Below are 23,834 nucleotides of genomic sequence, written 5' to 3' on the forward strand. Positions count from 1 at the left end.
TGACTTCAGAAAAACCTTAGTGCTCTTCCAAATAGGCTAATTCATCAGACTTTTTGCCTTAAAATAAATGAATTGGGAGGAGAGGGCTCGTCCCTATCCATTTTTTTCTCTTCTCATGTGACAGCAGCTGCCTACTTAACCTTGGGTAATGCTGAAAATCAAGCAAGAAGCCACTAGATGTAAATGCAAAGCCAATTAGCACTCAGTCAACCAGTTCTAAGGTGGACAGCTGCAGACCTGGAAATCTCCTTCCAAGGCAATGCACTTCTGTCAGGGGTACCTGGGGAGGCTGAGAAACTCACACTGTCCCGGAAGGGCTGGCTGGGCGCTTCAATTCATTAAGTGCATAGATCTTCGGAGCTGGAAGGGTCTTCCAGCTCATTTAGTTTAGGTTCTTCGTTTTATAAATGAGAAAGCTGAGCCCTGGGCGCTTACATTCCTAAGCTAATAGAGGCACAACCCCATTCTCTTCTGCCTCCTGCCCCAGGCTCTTTTGAGCCCAGGACACTACTTCTGTAGAGTCATCTCTTGTCTGTTGAAATCCTGGGCGCAAGATGACCAAAACACCTTTGTCCTAACACCTGCGTCAAGCCTGACGCTATCTGAACGCACTGTAGCCCAGGCATTAGATCTGACACATTTAGGGCTTGTTTGCAGGTTCAAACAGAGCAGGACCCTAATTATATGAAAATCAAGAAAAAGCAAAGAGCATCATTTAGGGAAAAGTAAATGCTGCCCCTAAAATCCTTAACTGTGAGAGTCTTAACTCATGAAACTATTCCTCGCCATCAATCATCTGGTCCATGGATTAAGGTGAGTTTGTGTATGTGTAACTTAGAACTCTTGCTTGAAATTGAGAGAAAACTCAACTCAAACTAGCTTATGAAAGAAGGAAATTTATTAGCACACATAGGTAGACTTTAGGCAAGGCTTGATCTAGGTTTCTAAAACATCACCAAAGATTCAGTGTCCCTTTCTTTATCTCTTGACTCCGCTCTCTTCCATATCGGCTCCATGTTCATGGAGACTCACCTCATTCCAGAATTTACACACTCTTACCTTCAAGACCAGCAGAGAAGAGTAAGCATCCACTTCCCCAAGAGCTCCAACAAAAGTCTGAGAATTAGGTCTCACTGCCTCAGATTACTCAACAAAGATTTTTCTCTTCTTCTTTAGAAATATGGCTGTATTTTCATTCTCTCTGTGATATTATAGGCTAATTAATAAAGGGTCGTTAAACACCGAAGAGAATTCTCCTGCCATTTAACCTTTATTTATTAATAAAGATAATCTCAGCATCAAACCTCACCTTTTAAAGGGTGGCTTTCTTACTCAGCTTGGACACCAAAAACACGTTAAGGGGGAGAGAAGCTTGCAAGAATCCTCTTCAAGGTCCAGTCAATATTTTCTTTAGACTAAGAGATTATTCTTTGGAGGTTTGCACTGCTAATTATAATACACAGTTTGAGACCTTGAAATTGATCTAGTATGAAAACAGACTAAAGCCTCCTGCTATCTGGGATGATTCATCAAAGCCAGAAAGTGTGCCGTGTCACCAACCCCTCCAATAAGAGGAAATTGCTGGAAAACACGTTATTTTTAGAGTCATTTGTTTCGGCAAATACATTCGCGTGAGTCAGGGTCAGCCCCGGGCAAAATGTGAAGTAGGAAAAGTTGGATTTTCACTATCAGCAACACTCCTCACCCCAATGTCCCTTTGAAGCAAAGCTTTTCTCACTTTTTAGTAGCCTTGACCGTTCCCACACCCATACTAGTGCTCTCATGTTGTACTCAGGATGCCCAGAATCCCCCTCTTTGGAGCAGAGGTCTCCCCTCTCCTTGAGACGCTCCATCATCGTTATCAACAAATATTAGTAGACCATCTATAACGTGAAAGCATTTATGGGGTGATTTGGACACCTGCCATTTTTTTCGCTGCCCTGTATCACTTTCCTTGGGGACCTGCCTCTTCCTTACTCTACGCAATTCTTGTGAGGCTATCAATCAAGGGGAAATACCTCCCCTAGCAAATGGGCAAACCTGTCACTCAGGCTGGACAGGACAGATGGATGACTATGTGACCCAAATGAGACCAATCAGAGTCCCTCTTAGGGATGGCTATTAAGGCTGAGACAGAGAGAGTATTTTTCTTCTGCTACGTGACCGTATGCCGTAAGAACCATAGAAGCCTGACACTGACAGAGTTCATCCTTGGCCTGTGAAGGAAATCAAGCCAGAAGACAGGAGAATTGAAAATGGGAGAGATATGGTCCTGAGAGCATCATGTGAGGACTGAATTGAGCTGCACCTAAACTTTCGTCCCTCGGCTTTCCATTGACCTAAGCCATGAAATGATTTTTTTAGTTAGATTTGCTCACACCATTTCTCTGGTTTTCAATCTAAAAGTCTTAACTGATACAACAAGATATAAAGACATCTAAAGTGTCAGCAGGCTAGTACATAACCAGCCAGAGAGGGCCACGGCCATATGACCCAGGTAAGAAATTTTAAAAGGAGCCATCAATAACACAAGCTTCCTAGCAGAGCTCATTGCTTCCTAGAAATCTGGAACCAGCTGGCTGATCCTGCTGCCACGTGGTCTCTCGACTCTCCCTTCTCTTTCTTGGCTCTTAGATCCCCACACTGATTACATGGCACCCTCTTGCCTGCTCTTCCATTACCTTCATTCCTTAGTTGCCTCTGAAAACTTTGTCCCATATAATTTTGAAAGGCTCCTGGCTTTTCCTAGTAGCAGATTTTCAGCTTTCCTTCTTTCCCTCCAATGTTAACACAAGCTTCCGCCACGAGCCCTGATGCCCTCAAACCTCAATCACCGTACAGTTACATCCCATCTTGTTTATCTCCCAGGATCCCTGGTCCAAACTCTTGCAACACAACTTCCTGATGCATGAAGGAGCTCATATATGGGACTTCTCTACCCAATAACTTCATCAAAACCACCATCACCATCATCACAGTTACCATTTATTTGTCGAGCGCTTAATATGTGCTGAACAATTCATATCCATCATCCCAACTAGCTCCAAATAACATAGCTACAACCTTTCCAACTCACCAAAAAGAATGCCAGGCTGAATGGCCACACCTCCATTCAAACAAAATTAATTCCCGAATCCATAACCCAGCTGTATTCCTCACTCTCCAGCCCCTGTCTGCCCTCACTTCCATGTCCTCTGTTGTATATTTCATTGACACTGCAGGCTAGGTTTCCAGGGACCAAGGAGATGTTACCCAGACTTCTGGTCCAAATTCATTCTATGGATTTTCGGCTGTGGATTTCCCTACATATCTCATTGTTAATGAGAATACAGTTTGTACCACACTGGGCCAGTATAAAGGCTCAAGCATAAACTTAAACTGATGATAAAGGACCAATGAGGGGAAGAAACTGCCAACTGTAGACTTCTATCCGCAGGTGTCAAGCCAGCCAGGAATTTCTGAGAACTCTCTCAAAAACAAAACTAGGTAACATTTACTGATCCTTGCTACGTACAAGACACTCCCTCTTCTATATTCCGTATGCATATCATCTCATTTAATCCTCACACTTCCGATGAGCTGGGTGCTATGATTCTTCCCATTTTATTATACTGAGGAACCCGAGGCTTAGAGATGTTAAGTAACCTGCCCAAAGTCACATGGCTGATCTGGCTTCCGAGTGCTAGATATTAACAACAATGTGATGCCACTCAATGGTGCCATAAGCCAGAACATCGTTCTCTTGACATCGTCATCAACATAAATATCAGTAGAGGGTGGCCTAAAGGTGGGACAACTGTCAGTAGTATATTCTTTTTCTATTGCTGTATAACAAATTACCACAAAACTCAGAGCTTAAAACAACATACAGTTTTTATCTCACAGCTCCACAAGTCAGGAGTTTGGGCTTAGCTTAGCGGAATCCTCTGCATAGTCAAGGTGCTGGCGAAGACTGGGTCTCATCTGAAGCTCATCTCTAAGCCTCATCAGGGCCCTCCTCCAAGTCCCTGTAATTGTTGAAAGAATTCATTTCCTTGCAGCTGTAAAACTCATTAAGACTTCCTTCTTTTTCAAGACCCGCATGAGAATTTTTCTGACCTCAGGGAGGCCCCAGTCTCTCTTGTAAAAGGTTCATCTGATTAGATCAGGCTCACCCAAGATAATCTCTCTCTTTTGATGAACTCAAAGTCAACTGAGGAGGGACCTTAATTACATCAGCAAAATGTTTTCTCCTTTGCCATATAGTGTAACATAATCACTAGATGATACCCAATCAATTTTGCCATACTCTATTGGCCAGAAACACATATAGATTCTATCCCCCCACCCACAACGGGAAGAAATTATGTAAAGGCATGGGTCATGCAGATCATCCTAGAATTTTCCTTACCATTCTTTCCGTACCAGGTCTTAAATTGGTTGAGTAGCTAAACTTGCTACCCACAGATTGGACCACTCTCCAATGACCTGATTCTAGAAGGGCCTCAATCTAGAGGCCAGAACCTGACACCTACTACCCCTGCCAAAACCAGAACACGTCTTTCTATGACCAAGGATCCAGAGCCATAGTGGTTTCCAGGGTGGTACTGGTCCCTCTATCCTTTGCACAGACCTGCCTGCTGGAACACCTACCCCACCTGGCGGAAAAGCCCTGCTGTGACACCGTGCTTGATGGGTAACACATCTTGTGTGGCCACGACCATCTGGACGATAAAACCTGAACCAAAGCCAGCAAGTCATCGATCCAAAGGGAAGAGGCACAGGGTAAGATCCAGGTAAGAAGCATCGTGACAGAACAGCCGTCCCTGCTTCTCGCTCCCACCCAAGTGATTCCCTCTGTCCCTCTAGGTCAATAGCCCGGTTCCCGAACCCTCCAGGAGCTGATGCCACAAAACAGAGGCATACGGTTGAAAATAAAGACAAGATTTGACAAATGAATGATACAGGAAACGAATATTAGGAACTCGGATGGAGGAGGGCTCAAGGCCTCTCAGATAACTTAGAAAATGGAGGGAAGAGATAAGAATTGAAGTGGGCAGTTGAGGTAGTGTTGAATTTCAATGTCAGCAAGGTGCGTTTAAAGCAACAGAGTACACATTCGCAAAGGCACAGACAGGGTCAAGACAGCAGAGGGCCTATTGAAAATACTTTTCCCAGCTTCTTCTTTCCAATCAAAGGAGACCTCCTATCTCCCATTCCTTGGGGCCCTAATCTCTTATAAATTAATCCATGCGAAGGTGCAAATGGATTGATGAGTAGCATATTTGCATTTTAATAGGGACCTTCCAGAGAGCCTTAAACCCAAGTAATGGCTACCAATATTGGTCATCTCTGATACTATGGTAAGTTGGTAGGGGAGAAATTATACAGCAAATAAGCTTTCATTTGCCCCTCAAATCATTGTTTTTGCATGTGGAGCTTGTGCTTATCTCAGAATTCAGAGTTTAAATAAAACTCAGTTTGTCTGGTAAGTCACATTTCTCATGGGAACGTGAGTATTCGTGTCCCAGGCACCCAAAGCCTAGCTCTGTGAGTAAGTTTGCTCACAAACCCCTGGTATTATTCTAACTATTTCATACATCAAATGGTAACTTTATACAGGCCAGAGCCGTCTTTTGTGCTGGGAACGGGTCGTCTTTGCTGGACAGGATGGAAAAGTCCCTGAACGACTTTAAAACCCTGTAAATATAACATGTTGCTTTGGGATTTTTTTTTTATTATTATTATTCTAAATGCTGTCGAGTTTGGGAAATCTTGTGGAACAATGACTAAATAATAAACATAGATCACAAAGGAAATCTTCTCAATTATTAAAAAAGATTATAAATAGCAACAAGTCTTTTCACATTAAGGTTTTATTTTTCTTTCAGGTGTAGTAATAACATTGCTCCAGAAAAGCTGTCTTGTAAGAACATAAAATAGGAGATAACTATGATAGTAGTTACATTTTTCCTACTCTAGCTCACATTCGTTTCTTTTCAACTCAGGTAGTACTTGTCATTAAACCAAAGTTAAACTTTGTGGTATCACTGATCCTAAACTAAATATGTGGATTATCCACAAAATACACAAGAGTAGGAGTCCGTGGCAGAAGAACCCGTAAATTCATTTCTGAGACAAGAGAAAAAGGTTGGTTGGGAGCCTGTACTCCAGCTTCCTTTGGAACACGAATAAGTTCTTAATCTTTTTGGGCTACGCCTGGTCGACCACAAAGTGGTGTCCTAAGAGCTTGCCCAAAGGTCCTTTTTGAAGACCCAACTAAATACGAAGTTTAGAGTATTAATTATTTTGTATTATTTCACTCATTACAATTCAGCTCTAAAATATAAAGATGTGTACATACAAGGTTACTCTTGTAGGCATTCTGTAAAGACTTCAAAACCAAGGTCTCTAATTTATGTAATTAACTTTTACCACATCCATACGATAGAAAAATTGGCCTCCTCCAGTGGACTTTATTGGAACACTGATGAAAGTTGAGCCCAACACGGCTATTGTCGGCTACAGAGTAGTACCTGACATTATATCAACTGTTTCTGGTTCTCAAAATAATGATACCTTGAAAGACTTTCCTTTTTTTTTTTTTTAATTCCCAGAAGAGCTGTTGTGGCTTCTTACTTTCTCTAGAGTTTAACATATGCACCATTTCAGACCAAACACATTTCTTTTAAAAACCCACATATCAAAATTGTGCGCTGCATCTTAATGCTGTCTGTGCCCCAGTATGTAATTTGTTTGGGGTTTTTCTGTTGCTTTTTTGTTGTTGTTGCCTTACTTTGAATAAGTAAATTAACCAATGAATGCCTGAGGACACGCAGCACATGTTCGGGGTTTGTGACACAGGAGGGCATAAAAGCAAGGATGGTAATATCTGCTAATAGAACTTCCCATCCCACGAGGGGGTTTTCATTTCTTTTGTTTGCACAATTTAAATAGGCAAAGCTACCCCTTTAAATGACATGAACCTTTTGTCCCTGTGAGATTTCGGTTATCAGGCCACAGTCTGTCAGTTTGAAACCATTTCCTTCCCAATTAGCTTGCAGTTGGGTGGTGCGTCGTGCTGTTTTGCGGCTTCTCTACCTTCATGTGACCTTCAGCATCATCTGCAGAGTTCTCTGGTTAGCACCAAAAATCAGTCGATGCAGAGAGGCACCTGGTGTGTTTGCTCAAGAATTTTGTGCTTGAAACCTGATAGCTCGAGAGGGTTGGGGGGCCCGTGTTTTATCCGTAGTTGAAGGTTTTCTCGGTGACCGGGATACTTTCTCTTCCTGGGACTGCAGGGAATAAAAACCCAGGAAAATCTCCCGTGCAGTCAAGGCATTAACAGCAGCACCAGGGAAAATACCTCTACCGGCAGATTCTCTCTCGCCAACCCCGACCTTGTTTTCACTGAGATTTGGGCTGTCCGTTTCCCCTGAAGCCAATCCTCTCTAGCTATTTCCATTTCCCTTCCTTCCTGCTCCAGAATGATTGCCTGCAGACAGAAGGCAACGACTGAACATTCTTTCCTACACGCTTCTCTTTGCCGTATCCCTCCCCCAATGATAGAATACAACTGGACAGCAAAGAATAACGACGTTCGTGGGAAAAACTTAATGAATCGAGGGCAAACCCCTGCCCCCCAAAATCCCAGAGCATATGTAAAGTAAATACAAGCTCACCCAGCATTTCCATCATCTGAGGTAAAATCCTTCTACCAGCGTGAACTGCAGCATCTGATAACAGTCAAAGGCATAATTAAAGAAACCTTTAAGTCGAAATATAAAAGAGATACTCGTTTCCATGAATATATCAGGGCGTCATCAAAGTGCTAGAGGGGATGAAGGAACTATCGTAGAATCGCTTAAATTGTCTTAAGTAGAATCTTTACGTTAGAGCATTACCAAGTTTCTTAACTTCTCAACAAAATAGAAAGTTATTTGGAAATTTCAAAAAAGCACAAAGCCTTAAATATCAAAATATCATTTGTTTCAGCCTTGTTCTACCAGCAAGGAAACCGTGGCCCAAAAAAGTCAAGGCACACAACCCGGATGAATGAAATGACCTAGCGGCATTAACCACACAGATAAGTTCAAAGGCCAGCTCTCTTAACTCTGAGCTCGTTGTTTTTGGTTTGGTTTTGTTTTTTTTTTTTTTCTTCATACTATTCTGTGGGAATCAGAAGAGGCTTGAGGAGTAACAATGACAGAAAAGAGAGGTCTAAGTCTTCAAAACTGTTTATTCTGCATTTTATTTGGAGTCTGCCTCTCTTGACATCTGAATCATCAACCTTTCATTGGGTGAAAACTCTGAAAAGGAAAAAAAATTGCAATCCGGCCAAAGAAGTTTGTCTGACACAGAAGGGGAGCTAAGAAATGTCGCCAGGGTTAAAGCGAAGCATCTAGGCTACACAAAGAAGCCCTAAGTGAGCTTATTGTACTAAGAGCATTAGCCTGAAAATCAGAACTGCCCCAAGCACTTCCATCTGTCAATCAGAAAACAGGGAGGCGGGGACTTAGAAAGCTAAAGCAATGAGTTTCCAAGTGAAATCTAAGGAGTTACCAACTGTACTTTGTGCTAGAGGGACATCTACCTTTCCATCATGGCTATCATCAGTGCTTTCAACCCCGACTGCCCACCTAGACACCCACCAGAATGGCTACATTTTAAATGACAGACACCACCAAGCACCCGCAAGCATACGGAGCACCCCGAACTACCACGCATTATTGGTGGTACTATAAAATGGGCTGACGGCTTGGAAAGGGTCTGACAGTGTCTTATAAAACTAAACATACGTCTACCCTATGACTCAGCAAGCTTCTCCCAGGCATTTACCCAAGAACAATAAAATATACACTCACAAAAAGAGTGGTACGGGGATATTCGTAACAGCTTTATTCATGACATGCTAAAACGGAGAAAAGCCCATCAGTGGGAAAATGGATAAACAAAACGATAGCGTGTTTGCACAATGAAATAAAAGGAACAAACTCCTGATACACACAACAGTATGGATGGATGGGTGTCAGAAACGTTATGCTGAGAGAATGAAGCCTCACACAAGAGTCCTGTGGTGGAAAACTCAGAGCAGTGGCTGTCTCTGTCAGTGAAGGAGGGGGGCAGGAATGCGCTGGAAGAGGTATCAGGGACCTCACTGAGGAGATGGGAGTATTTTTTGTCTTGAAAGGGGCTGGGCTATTTAGCAAAACTCAGTAAATGTGCATGTAAATCTCACATCAAAAGAAAACTGCAAACAAATACTGAACTTAAGTTATACACGTGCTTTATGAATTATTTAGGGGGAAGTGCACTGATGTTTGCAATTTACGTTGAAATGCATCAAGACGGATGCCTGGGTGGCTCGGTCGGTGAAGCGTCTGCCTTCGGCTCAGGTCATGATCCCAAGGCCTTGGGATCGAGTCCCGCATCGGGCTCCCTGCTCAGTGGGGAGTTTGCTTCTCCCTCTCCCTCAGCTGCTCCCCCTGCTTGTGCTCTCTCTATGTCTGTCTCTATCAAATAAATAAATAAAAATCTTTTTAAAAAATTTTGAAATGCATCAAGAAAAGATAGAGTCCTAATGATAGAGGTATGGTTAGATAGATGATTAGATGGATAGATAGATAGATGATAGATAGATACATGGTAAAATAAGTATAGTAAAATATTAATGGCAGAATGTAGGTGTAAGTATACATATGTTCACTATAAAATTCTTTCATCTTTGCTGTGTGTATGAGAAGTTTTATAATAAAATGGGGGGAGGACTGCTTTGCATTTTAGGACTGTACTCAATCTACATTAACAAGACTCTGTCTCTTTCTGTCTCTGTCTCTGTCTCTCTCTCTCTCTCTCTCACACACACACACACAGACACACACACACACACTACCTTGTTCTCTAGGAGTTTCCATTCCCAACTGTAAAGTTCATTAATTTGGGTGTGAACACATCAGGAAGAACTTTCCCTAAGAGTCCATCCAGCATTCCCAGGAAGAAATGGGGTGGGCCTATGGCAAGTTGGTGCTCTCTGACCAGCTTTGGCTTGGATCCTGGATCTAATACTGAAAAGGAGTCATCTACACTCTCTGAGCCTTATTCCTTCCATCCGTAACATAGCCCATCATCACCTACCTCTGCAAGTCCGTATGAGGATTAGAGGTGACCTTGGTCACAATCAATCCCTAACCCCTACAAAGTGTCAATAGATGGACCTCTCATCGGGTGGTGCCCTCAAGAAGCAGTGCTCAATTCAGTTTGATAACCGGTTAACTTCAACATACTCGATAGTTCTTCATTTAGGGAACACTATGCTTGAGAAATGCCCTGTCTGGAAACACACTGCTTTAACATCCTAACTTCCTTCAGAGTGTGTCAAACATCATAATCGGGAGGTGGTGTGGGACTCAGAGGAGAAGGAAAGTCCGTGTCTTTTGTATGCGGCACAGCACCATATAAACCAAAGCAGACAAAACAGTACCATCGAGCCAGGGGCCGTCAGGGCACTAGTGGTCCTTGTTCATTTTTGTAATTTTTCTAACTTTAAACACACACACACAGGCGTGTGCACATCATTGCCTTCACACCTCTGGAAGGACATCTGGAAGGGTGGGCTAAATGAGACACTCTTATCCATTTGCTTCCTTATTTTCTCCTGAGGACCCCCCCACTACCCCGGACGCCCCCCCTCCCCCCCCCCACCCCCGCCACCAACTAGAACTACTTCATCAGCATTTCCTTGGCCGGCACAGGCCCCTGACAAGCTAAACAATAAGCGCTCTGTTTCTCACAATTGTGCTGGTGCCAAAAGAAAAAAAAGCTCTTTGTATAACTCCAAGATTAAAACCTTCCCCTCGTTCTATGCAAACGCCTGTGTTTAGACATTATGAATTCTTAGAAAAAAAACTCTACCAGGATTGCCCAAATTGTATATAGTTGTCATACATATCAGACGTTTTGAGGAGTATATTTAAAAAAAAGTCCCTGGAGACTCTGCTCCCTTCCTCCTCTCCACAAAGCCAGAGCACCCCCAAACTGGAAAGCACGGGATATTGGCAATCACAGAGAAAGCCACCAGAATGCTCTGATTAACCCTCTTTGCCTGCTAAGGACACTCCCTTGGCAGTATCATTAATAGTGCACACTGCTTTGGGACCACTGCCTCTGATTGAAAGATTTTGTTTATGGGTTCAAAAGACAGCCCATAATAAGGAAGTCTGAGAACTGGGAACCAAGGTAACCTGGCAGTAGCCATCCAAATAGGATAACTTGCGAGCTGAATATAAAACCGCATGTTGGGCGCCTGGGTGGCTCAGTCGGTTGAGCGACTGCCTTCGGCTCGGGTCATGATCCCAGGGTCCTGGGATCGAGCCCCACATCGGGCTCCCTGCTCTGCGGGGAGCCTGCTTCTCCCTTTCCCACTCCGCCTGCTTGTGTTCCCTCTCTCGCTATGTCTCTCTCTGTCAAATAAATAAATAAAATCTTAAAAAAAAAAAAAAACCGCATGTTATGGGAGGGTATAGCTGACCCTCCCTAGAGGAGACCCTATACGATATTTTCCCTACACAAGGGTGGGCCTGACCCAGCCTCTCCGCAGGGAACGGAGGCAGGCATCGTGTCCATTCGCCTTGGCACCACCATACCCGGAACATGTCCAGGCGCATACAAGGTCCTCGATAAATGTCGGCTGGACTAAATGATAAAGCTGCAGGAGGGGGGCAGATGGGGTGGTGTTTATATGCACGGGCTCTGGAGGCTCCACATTGCAATCTTGCTCTGCTACTTTCTCGCCAGGCAAACTAGCTACTCAACTTGTTTAACCTCTGTGTTCTTGTTGTCTCATCTGTAAAATGGGAATAAAACTAGACCACCAGTCTCAGGGAATGGTGAGGATTGAATAAGTTAACGCATGTAAAAACACCTAGAACGGTGCTTGACTTATGGTAAGTACTGTATAGAAGTTAGCTACTCCTTTTATTCTAGCAGGATGGGTCACCAGAAGTACAATTTCCATGAGAACTCCCTAGGCTTTCTTGGGAGAGAAATAAGAAGGAAACTGTCAGACTTTATCACTGGGCATCTGACCACTCGCGGTAAAAAGATGAGAGATGTTGGAGGAAAGAACAGAAAGTCTTTCTTTCCGATCCTGATGCACCACTGTTGTTCTGGTATCCTATTCATAACACTTCCACTCACTCTTCAGACTGTCGCTGTTTGGACCACAGACTGATTACCCAACACATGATCCACGTTCAGACCTCGGTTCAGAGTGAGTGAAGAACACAGCTGGTGGATCACTAAACGGTGACCTTCGAGGACTTGCCAGCTCTGATTCAGGGGACTTTTCTAAGTTTTTCAGTGGAGTCCACTGTAAAATGCAAAGAACAAGACTCTTCGGCCAACAGGGTGGTGATTCACTGGGCTGAGGAGGGATACCCTCCAGGAACACTAGCGTAGCGGTGCTTAGAAGAGGACCAGCCAACAGGAGGGGCAGCGTCGCGAGATGCGGACGTGCAGGGAGAGCAGAGCACAAAACCCACACACGGGCAGCAGTGTTGGAAGAAGCTCAGGTCCGCCCCGGCTGTGATGACAGATGATGGCAGGAGCCAGGCTGCCGCGGATGCTGTGGTAGGGTACCAAGGGTCCTCAGTTCCATCCTCCAGGAAGGCAGAGGCCTTGACAGTGTAGACTGGGAGGCCCAGGAACCATCCTGGGACTAGTGCCTGCATCTAGCACATAGTAGGTAGATGCAGGTAACAAATTCTCTTTCTGAAACCCAACTCTACCATTGGCCCTGAAGCAAACTTTAGTCATCTGTTCACAAAACACCTGCCGGCTCCTAGAGGGAAGCTGCAAATACGTAAGCCAGGGAAGAAGACACCTGTCTAGAACACCCCACTTTACTCGTTCTTCATGTGTCTGAGGTGCTGACCTATTGCCCCAGCTTTGAACTCATGAATCTAGAGGCTGGGTAGTGATGATGATGATGATCGAGGTATAATTGGCATATGGCATTATATTAGTCTCAGGTGCAGAACATAATGATCCAGCATTTGTACGCATCGCAAAATGAATCACCACATAAGTCTAGTTGACATTCGTCACCATACACAGTTACAGTTTTCTTTCTCTTTCTTTTTCTTGTGATGAGGATTTTTAAGATCTACTCTGGATCTTACGCCGACCTCTGACCCCTCCCACAAGGGTTATTGTGTGATCCTTGGATAGCAAGGCTTGGGTTTGTCTAGGCTACGAACAGACCAGCCTTTTGCCTCCCAGCTTCTCCCCTGCCCAGTGGAAAGCTCCCTACTCAAGGCTGGTTCTCTCAGAAGCAGTGAGATCATCAGCCACAGAGCAGGCCCTCAGGAACCCTTGGATGGATGAAGGAATGTGTTTGGGGATAATGCTTGTACCTATTCCCGTGCAGAAGGAACAGGGCCAGCATTCACGCGCTTCACCTCTCTGCACATTTTCGCTCGTTCCTCACCAGGAAAGAAAGGCTAAAGCATCTAACCGGGGAATCCAGGGCACATCATCTGGAGGTGTTGACTCAGCTCCTCACTCTCTGCCCTCTGGTGGAAAGGATCTACCTGAGAGAAGAGGTCTGCTTTTTTTCCAGAAAGGCCTGCGCTGGGAGGGTAAGTCTGCCAAATCCCGGGTCATAGGATCACCAGCCACTCACCCACGGAAGAGAGCCACGTTCTCCAACCTCAGCTGCACTTGCCTCACGACACCTCTTCCTCGGCAGTCAGCTACAGAAGGGAATCTCCAGCTCCTGAGTAGAGTGGCCAGGATTGCATAGAGGACGTAGAGAGAGAGTTCTTTTTCTTCATAACTTCCTGGCAAAATGAACTACAATTATTCATTTTCAAGGCATGGATTCATCCATCCAAAATTATGCTCCTTTTGAAGCCAACAGAAGGACCCAGACCAAAACCCGAGTCCCTGCGCTTTCATTACCTGAGTAAACCTTGGGACGAAGGACATGTCCTCTTGTTTCTATTGTGCAAGGGAGTGTGGAGTGCTTCGTGTAGACACCCGTGGGAAGAAGGGAGACTGAGGCGGGCGGCGCCACTGTGTCTGAGTCAGCGAGGGAGAATGTGATGTGATCAAACAGTGCTGCAAAATACAGAGACTCCTGGAAGCACACAGCTGTGCCCTGCCTGAGACTCCCAGCTCCACAGTGAAGTCAAGCTGTTGGCTTCAAGACGCACGGCTGATCTTTCTAGGGTTCACATGTCCCGGCAATTTATTTGCGTTCGCTAAGGATCACGGCTCATGCCCTGGTTCCAGAACACAGAAGCTCTTCCCTGGAGAAAGAGTTCTCAAACTCTTTGGTCTTGGGACCCCTTTACATTCTCAACCGTCAGAGAGCCCCAGCGATCTTTCGCTTGTGTGAGTTATCTCTATCTGTATTGACCACAGAAAACTGTCCAATGTTCATGAGGTGATTTATTTTAAAAGAACAATAAGTCCATTACATGTTGATATCAATAAGACTTAGATGACATAAACAGCATTATTTACTTTTATAAAATCACCTATATTTTCCAAAAAAAAAAAATTAGTGAGAAAAATAATGCTGTTTTATGTTTCTGTAAATCTCTTTAATGTCTCTTTTTTTTTTTAATGTCTGTCTTAGTAAAAGAGAATTCGATTCTCTGCCTCTGCATTCAGTTGGTTGCAATATGTTGTTTTAATTGATGTATTTGAAGAATATCCAGCCTCACACAGATAGTTGGGAAAGGAGGGCCTCATAGATCCCCAAGATTTTACAGCATTTAAGAACCCCTGGGGGCACCTGGCTGGCTCAGCTGGTGGAGCATGTGACTCTTGATCCCAGGGTCATGAGTTTGGGCCCCCAACTGGGCATAGAGTTTACTTAATTAAAAACAAAAACAGGGGCACCTGGGTGGCTCAGTCGTTAAGCGTCTGCCCTCGGCTCAGGTCATGGTCCCAGGGTCCTGGGATCGAGCCCCGCATCAGGCTCCCTGCTCAGCAGGAAGCCTGCTTCTCCCTCTCCCACTCCCCCTGCTTGTGTTCCCTCTCTCACTGTGTCTCTCTCTGTCAAATAAATAAATAAGCACACATCTTTCTAGGGTTAACATGTCCCAGCAATTTATCTTAAAAAATAATAAAATAAAAATTAAAAATAGAAACAAAAACAAAAACAAAAAGAACCCCTGGGTGAGACTCATCTGAAGATATAAAGAAAGTTCCCCCAGAAAGAGATGTAGAAACGATCCTGAGAGATATGAGGCACAAGTCAAGGATCTAAGGCGAGAGGGAAAGGGACGAGGGCCTGTATGTGTGAATCTTTCATGTGTTCCATGATCATTTCAAAGGTATTATTTTCAAAATGATAATTTTGTAAAAGGAAATAGTTAGGGCCCAGAGCAGGAACAAAAATTCCACTTCAGAATTATAATATCCACATCAGGGACCATTCCATCTAATAAATAAGCAGTCTGTATTTACTTTCCAGGTGACCCTGGCTAAAAGTTAGAGCCAACAGGCCACAAAGTCATGTGCCTCCCCCTGGGATTGGGGTCCATTTCTGCTGGAGGTCATTACTGATGTCTGTAGACCCAAGAATCCTCCGCTTCCTCTTCTTATTGAATATTTAGTTAAATGAGCAAGCGATACTTGTTCAAATACCTCAAATGCGGCAATTTGCCCTGCCTCAAATTTTCTATATGGTCTGACGACTGAAGTGCAGACGCCTCACCCACGTCAGTGGCTTTAAAGGTCTGCATGCGCCTGGGCCACTCACCATAACCACAGGCTAACGTGTGTGCTCACGGAGGCCTGCATGCGCACAACACTTCTCTCCCCCGGGGAAGAGAAAGGAGCTTTCCTCCTCCTGCACCCATTTAGCCCAGTCCTGCTAGCGGGCTCTCCTTTGTCTGCCTCTCTTGAGGACCCTGAAGATTTGCTCTTAATAAAGAATTGCTTAGGGACACCCTGGCCAGTGTCTGCCCTGAAAAGGAGCTTTTAAACTCTGAGTACATTGGGAAGAGGCTAGACATAGGGGGAGTGGGGCTAATTCTCAGTCACCTTTCACTGCTGCTCAAGCAAGCTCCTTCTATCAGCATTCCCCACTCCAACTTAAGAGAATATTATCAACCCCAAAGAGGGCCTCTCTCTCTCTCACTCTCTCTCTCTCTCCCTCCCTCTCTAGCTGTAAGTCATCAGAGTTAAAGCCCTCTCCAACCTGGCCCCTGGGGAGTACTCCACCCCTCGCCCCCCCGGGAGAGGAGAACAGCCCCTCCTACAGCCCCCACACCACCGCCACGTGCCCCTCATTAGAAGCACACTCAAAACAGCACAGTAGTGGGCAGGGCTCTTTGAAGGATTTCTCCCATTCCCTTACGAGTGTCTTCCCACAGGGAGATCCAGAGCACTGCCTTGGTTCAGCTAGCGCTTTCCCAGTAGTTTGCAGCTCCCCCTTTGCAGGCAATCAATCAACAAATATTTAATCAGCACCTACTACGTATCTATCACTCGGAGAGGCTCCGAGTGAGAAGCAAGGGAGACTAAAGCATAATCTTTGCCCTCGAGGAGAATGTGACCTATTTAGGAAGAAAAAGCTAACACAAAACAATTAAATGCTACACTGTGTGGATCTAAATAATGGAGACAGTGGTGGGAAACTATACCCTAGAAAAGACAGAATTTGTCTTAAGACTTGGAAGATGTATAGGATTGAAACAAGGAGAGGAGGGAGGTCACTAAAAGCAAGGGGAGGTTGTATAATTAGGGGCACTAAGGGGCCGGCACCAATTAGAGAAAAAGATAACATCCCTGGAAGTCTCAGGACACAGGGAGATGAGAGACCAGAGCATGGAAAGTCAGAGACTTCAGTACAGTGGGACATAAGCTTGATGTTTTCTGTACGTCATAATTTTAGATTTCCCCTTAGATTCCTTCCCTGAAAAACAGCACATACTATCGCCAGGTCATGGTGGCTGAGATGTCTGGGATTATGTGAGGTACACGTTGCCTGAAATTCAGTTTTTAGTTTGAACATTGCCTCTTTAAAAAAAAAAAAAAAAAAAAAAAAGCATTATTAAGACGGTCAGGGGCACCTGGGTGGCTCAGTGGTTAAGCGTCTGCCTTAGACTCAGGTCATGGTCCCAGGGTCCTGGGATCGAGCCCCGCATCAGGCTCCTTGCTCGGCGGGAAGCCTGCTTCTCCCTCTCCCACTCCCCCTGCTTTTGTTCCCTCTCTGGCTGTGTCTCTCTTTGCCAAATAAATAAAATCTTAAAAAGAAAAAATAGTCAAATAGCATACAGTAAATAGAGACATTCATTTTCGTGATTCTTTAGGGAAATGGTTTCCACCGTGGCTCCTCTAGACCCTGAGACTCCACACACAGGGAGGCTCTGGGAGACCCTGGACATGAGACAGAGAAGTCGGTGAGGGCCTGGGTGCCTCAGAGGGCGACTAGGCTTTTATCCACTTGCTACCGGGTTTCGTTTAGAATTTTAAAACAAACACATAAGTAAATTCCTGATGGAAAGAAATCTTTGGTGACCTGTCAGTTGTATGTCATCAAAAGCACTTTAATGTATGAGGATTGAATCTTCCTTTTAAGGACACACACACACACACACATACACGCATCACTATAATTATACTACTACTGATGGATTCATTCTCTTGTTTTTCAAGAACTTGTTGAGGGCCTGCTCTGCACCCAGCACCTACTACTAATCAACATCATACAACAGGGGAAGCCAGACTCGTGGACTTTGGCCTTGAACATGTCAGGATAAGGAAGTGGACGTCAGGAGGCTGATTAATGACAATGACGCCATCACGGAGCGCTTACCATGTGCCGAGCACTGTGCACCACATACATTATCCAATTTAATGTTTGCCACAATCTTATGAGATATTATTAAACTGCAGCTGAGGATGAAGAGAATTGCCCACAGTCATGCAGCTCAAAAGCAGTGGAAACTAACCTCAAAGGTCACGCTCTCAGTCACAGGGATTCATTGACATGGTTTTATAACAAAGGCACGCTACCGGAAACATCTCTTCTTTTAATGCTTACTTTACACATGTGGATATTTTCTGAGTATTTTCCCTACAAAGTTTCTCAGACTTAACAGGTTAAATTACCACCCTCCGGGGCCCTAAGCAGGAAAGGACCCTCCCACCGTATTTCTCCTCGCCTTGTCAGCCAATCTGACCCTCCTGCTCAAAGTCCACAATCAGCCAAGCCAACAAGTTAAAACAAGACAACGGGGCGGGGGGAACGACTCGAAGACCACTTTTAGAGAAAATAGGAACTACTAGACTCAAACACTGTATATTTTTCAAAACATGAGACTATTAACTTCACCTCATAGCTTGGGACACACACCCTGTAACATTGTTAGTCCAGAACCCAAGCTCAGAAATCACATTATTTGCTAACAGGATTTGGCTACTTGCTGTTGTCATACTGCAATAAAAAAAAAAGAAGAAGAAGAAGAAGAAGGAGAAGAAGGAGAAGAAGGAGAAGGAGAAGAAGGAGAAGAAGAAAAGAAGAAGAAGAAGAAGAAGAAGAAGAAGAAGAAGAAGAAGAAGAAGAAGAAGAAGAAGAAGAAGAAAGAAGAAGAAGAAGAAGAAGAAGAAAGAAGAAGAAGAAGAAGAAGAAGAAGAAGAAGAAGAAGAAGAAGAAGAAGAAGAAGAAAGAAGAAGAAGAAGAAGAAGAAGAAGAAGAAGAAGAAGAAGAAGAAGAAGAAGAAGAAGAAGAAAGAAGCACCTCTAAATTGCTCCTGGAAGAGGAGGTTTCTTACAAAATTGCCCAGCCATGCTATAAGTTATCATTACTCTTAGAATCACTAGGAACAAAATCAGGCATACTTTGCAGAAGTCAGCAAAATTAACTGGGCCTTAAGCAACTTCTTGTTTGTTGGTTTCAGCAATGCATTATCAGCAGAGAAGTGAGACCATAGGAGACCACCAAGATGTTCCCTTGTTAGAGTTCTTTTAGTACATTATCAATTCCACCAGAGAGCTTTAAAAAGCATTTGCCTTTCTCCTCTGAATCAGGTTATAATGCATCAAAACAAAACAACAACCAAAAAGGATATTATTAGCATAAAACGATATCCCCATAAAGAGAAAGGGAATCAGGATTTTGGGGAGTGGGAGAGCATAGCTCACATTAAGTGGCCTGCTCATGGCAGTCGACTTCACTGTTGCTGATCAACTGTGAAATTTCCATAATAATATAGAGTACACAAAACAAACAGCAATTTTATTTGATAGGGAAATTGCATCCTGTTACTGGATATAAAATTCTACAGCATGTTCAATGGTATTTTCAAAGCAATGGAAACGTAGACATATGTTTTCATTTTTAAATGCAGTTGTAATGTAAATAATAAATCCACTACAATTTGGCTGGTCTGGTCCGGAGACTGCTGGCATCATTAACTCAGAAACCCAGAGATACAAACGCTCTACTTATCTTGCTAGGCCCTCAGCCAAAAGTCCCCTATAACTCTGTGGCTGTTAATACATGCCCTCTGCTTCATCCACATTTCTATCTTGCTCAAGGGTCTTCGGGGTTCCCTATTGCTATTCGTATCACATTTTAACCTCTCACTGCTCTTTGATGCCCTTCTTTCTCTCTTGCCTGTATCCTTTTTTATTTCTTCCTACTCTTGTGCTCACTTGTTCAACAACAAATCAAGCCCATCTCCCCTCAGTTTCTCAATATACCGTCCATTTGGTGAATTGATTGAACAATATCTACACTTTCCCCTTCCCTGCATCCATGCCCCTGGACATGTGACTTGGCACTCCTCTCATCAAGCCTGGTTGTTTGCCTAGCCCAATAGCGTGCTAGGGAAGTAACAGAAGACCGGACCAATACTAACCCATGGGAGGCCTCATGTGTTTCCACTTGCTCTTGAAACTCTCCCCATCGCTGTGTGAATTAGCCCCTGCTAGCCTCATAGAGGATGAGACACCTCAAAATGGTCCAACCCATAGCCACCAACCCCCGCGAGATGGGCTCAGTCAACCAAGGGGTTGCAACAGACACATGAGGAAGACCAGCCCAAAACTGAACCTCACCCAAATTTCCGAACCCCAGAATTGGATGCTAAATAGATGGCCATTGTTTTAAACCACTGACTTGCAGGTGGTTTTTTACACGGCCACAGCAAACGGATATATCCGTATTGCATTGTTTTCCTGCTACTTCTCTGCATCCCTCACACCTGACACACCCTTATCTCTTCCAGGAATTCTAGCACACCTTGGAAAATGACATTCACCAATCAAACAAATCATGTCCACCACGGACTCCTGTATGAACGTGTGAGTAGAAGGAAATCACCAAGCTAAAGGGACACAGATGCAATTTCCAATTTCTACCACCACCAACCTCCCAGGGGCTCTTTTCATTTTCCTTTTCTACCTCAGTCTCCTTTCACATGGGTGTGAACATTTTATTTACCCACTGTGGGAGAAATTACTAAAAACAAACAAACAAACAAAAAAACCCTATTTTAAAATTTTTCATAGATTACATGACATTCATTAAGTTTCCAGATTTTAAAGCTGAAAAAAATACTTGCTCTCTTTCAAATTCACCCAGCAATGTAAAGTACCTCTGTGAGGCAAATAGAATTGAATCCATTGATTTCCATGTAATTTATTAATTTCAGCCCTGACAAATACCTGCAGAATCTGAATCATAGCTATTGTGAGACAGGGGCTTTCAGGCAGTGTTTATACCATTATAAACAGCATTTATCCAAACTATAATATGCATAACACCTTGCTTTTCATTCCTCCCCTAAAATACCCCCAAAATGTCATCTTCAAACAGGCGATTTAATTGGTTTTGGGACTCTAAATTGCATTTGTGTATCACATTCACACCTGTATCACTGACAAATCCCGTTGACCTAGAATAGCACTGGGCACATAGAAAGAACTGAATCATCCTGGCTTGCATTGAACTTAACTTTAACATTTATGTAATTTATGTAATTATTTATATAATATATATTGAAAGAATATATCCACACCATATGGACTTTGCATACATTAACTGTACCTATTTTCAGTTTTCATAGAGTCAAAGAGAGATTAGGAAAATAATTTAATTTCTTGTAAAACACCAGGAAGTCATAGTTAGGATGAGGCTTGACTAATAAAAACTCAAAATAACGATGACCTAAACAAGGGGTTTATTGCTTTCTCAAGGAATATTCAGGTGTAGGCAAGCCAAGGCTGGAAAATGGCTTGCTCCCTGAAGTCCATAGAGACTCCTTTTAGCTCATAGGTCTGCCATTTCCAAGATAGAGAACTGGCCTCATGATACAAGATGTTAGAGGCCCAGCTATCCCATGCAGATTTTAGGCAGCAGAATAAAGGAAAGGACAAATTTTAAAAAAGGCAAGGGACACATGCCAGCTATCTTTTTAAACAAAACCACCTGGAGGAGCTTGCTTAAACCCCATTGGTCAGAGTTTCGCTATATGTCCACACTGAATCACAAAGGTGTCTGATAATGTCTTTTTTTTTTTTTTAATTGGTCATGTCCGGAAACCATAAAACTCCTAGAAGAAAACATTAGCAGTAAGCTCTTTGACATTGGTCTTAGCAATATTTTTTTTTTTTTTGGGGGTCTGTCTCCTTAGGCAAGGGCAACAAAAGAAAAAATAAACAAATAGGACGACATCAAACTAAAAAGATTTTGCACAGTAAAGGAAACCATCAACAAAACAAAAAGGCAACCTACTGAATGGGAGAAGTTATTTGCAAATGATATAAATGACAAGGGGTTAATATGCAAAATATATAAAGAACTCACCCAATCCAATATTAAAAAAAAAAAAAACACCCAAATAATCCAACTTAAAAATGGGCAGAGGACCTGAATAGACATTTCTCCAAAGAAGACATCCAGATGGACAACAGACACATGAAAAGATGCTCAACATCACTCAGCATCAGGGAAATGCAAATGAAAACCACAAAAAGACATCACTTCACACCACTTGTGGAGAAAAAGGAACCCTTGTGCATGGTTGGCAGGAATGCAAAAGGGTGCAGCCACTATGGAAAACAGTACGGAGGTTCTTCAAAAAATTTAAAAAAGAACTACTGTACAATCCAGCAATTCCACTTCTCAGTATTTATCCAAACAAAACAAAAACAGCAATTCAGGAAGATATATGCACCCCTGTGTTCACTGCAGTACTATATACAATAGCCAAGATACGGAAGCCCCCTTAGTGTCCATCAGTAGATGAATGGATAAAGAAGATGTGGTGTAGACATACAATGGAAGATTACTCAACCATAAAAAAGAATAAAATCTTGACATTTGCAATAACATGGATGGACCTAGAGAGTATTACATTAAGTGAAGTGAGTCAGACAGAGAAAGACAAGTACTGTATGATTTCACTTATGTGTGAAATCTAGAAGACAAAACAAACGAACAAACAAAACAGAAGAGAAACAGACCCACGGATACAGAGAACAATCTGGCAATTGCCAGAGGGGAAGGTGGGGGACTGGGCAAAATAGGGAAGGGGATTATAGGTACAAACTTCCGGTTATAGAATAAATAAGTCATGGGGGTGTAATGTACAGCATAGGGACTTTAGTTAATAATACTGTAACAACTTTGTATGGTGGTAGATTGTAGCTAGACTTATCATGGTGATGACTTGGTAATGTAAATAAATGTTGAAGCACTATGCTATATATCTGAAACTAATATAATATTGTATGTCAACTATACTTCAATTTTTAAAAAGTTGGTCATGTGTCCAGCTATAGTCAAAAGTTTAAGAAAAAAGAACAAATATCTGAGTAGGTAACTAGCAACCCCTGCAGAATGCGCCCTATGTTGGGGAGATAGTCTTTATATTTTCTCAGAGTATAAAATTGCCCATAGCTTGCCAGTTTGCCTTTCTGCCCTTGTTTTACATAATAGCCATCTAATAGACAAGCTCTATCTACAACACCCCACAGTGTAGAATGGTAGCGAGAGGTCCTTCCTCAGTTAAGACTCTCTTCTGTTTCCTTCGCTGTGCAGAAGATTTTATCTTGATGAAGTCCCAAAAGTTCATTTTTGCTTTTGTTTCACTAGCTTTTGGAGATGTATCTTGAAAGAAGTTGCTCTGGGCGATGTCAAAGAGGTTACTGCCTATGTTCTCCTCTAGGATTTTGATGGATTCCTGTCTCACATCGAGGTCTTTCACAAAACAAAGAGGCAACCCACAGAATGGGAGAAGATATTTGCAAATGACACTACAGATAAAGGGCTGGTATCCAAGATCTATAAAGAACTTCTCAAACTCAATACCCAAAAAACAAATAATCAAGTCAAAAAGTGGGCAGAAGATATGAAAAGACACTTCTCTGAAGAAGACATACAAATGGCTAACAGACACATGAAAAAATGTTCATCATCATTAGCCACCAGGGAAATCCAAATCAAAACCACATTGAGATACCACCTTACACCAGTTAGAATGGCAAAAATGGACAGGGAAAGAAACAACAAATGTTGGAGAGGTTGTGGAGAAAGGGGAACCCTCTTACACTGTTGATGGGAATGCAAGCTGGTACAGCCACTTTGGAAAACAGTGTGGAGTTTCCTCAAAAATTTAAAAATAGAGCTACCCTATGACCCAGCAATTGCACTCCTGGGTATTTACCCCAAAGACACAGATGTAGTGAAAAGAAGGGCCATATGCATCCCAATGTTCATAGCAGCAATGTCCACAATAGCCAAACTGTGGAAAGAGCCGAGATGCCCTTCAACAGATGAATGGATAAAGAAGATGTGGTCCATATATACGATGGAATATTACTCAGCCATC

General features: G+C 43.2%; 1 long non-coding RNA gene across 3 annotated transcripts in view; it reads right to left on the bottom strand.

Moving 5' to 3' along the window:
• Positions 1 to 23,834, bottom strand: part of LOC118533763 (uncharacterized) — a 108,921-nt gene that overhangs the window by 52,756 nt on the left and 32,331 nt on the right. Inside the window, exons 7-8 of one of the 3 annotated variants that reach the window (XR_013443353.1) lie at positions 7,662 to 7,715; positions 5,862 to 7,274 (exon numbers count right to left, since the gene is read on the bottom strand). The exons of the other annotated variants lie outside the window; for them this stretch is intronic. This is a non-coding gene — a long non-coding RNA (uncharacterized LOC118533763). Of the gene's footprint in view, positions 1 to 5,861; positions 7,275 to 7,661; positions 7,716 to 23,834 lie in introns of those variants that run through there. 3 annotated transcript variants of the gene reach the window in all.

This window comes from Halichoerus grypus, chromosome 13, assembly GCF_964656455.1.
Source record: "Halichoerus grypus chromosome 13, mHalGry1.hap1.1, whole genome shotgun sequence".
In the NCBI taxonomy this organism is placed as follows: Eukaryota; Metazoa; Chordata; class Mammalia; order Carnivora; family Phocidae; genus Halichoerus; species Halichoerus grypus.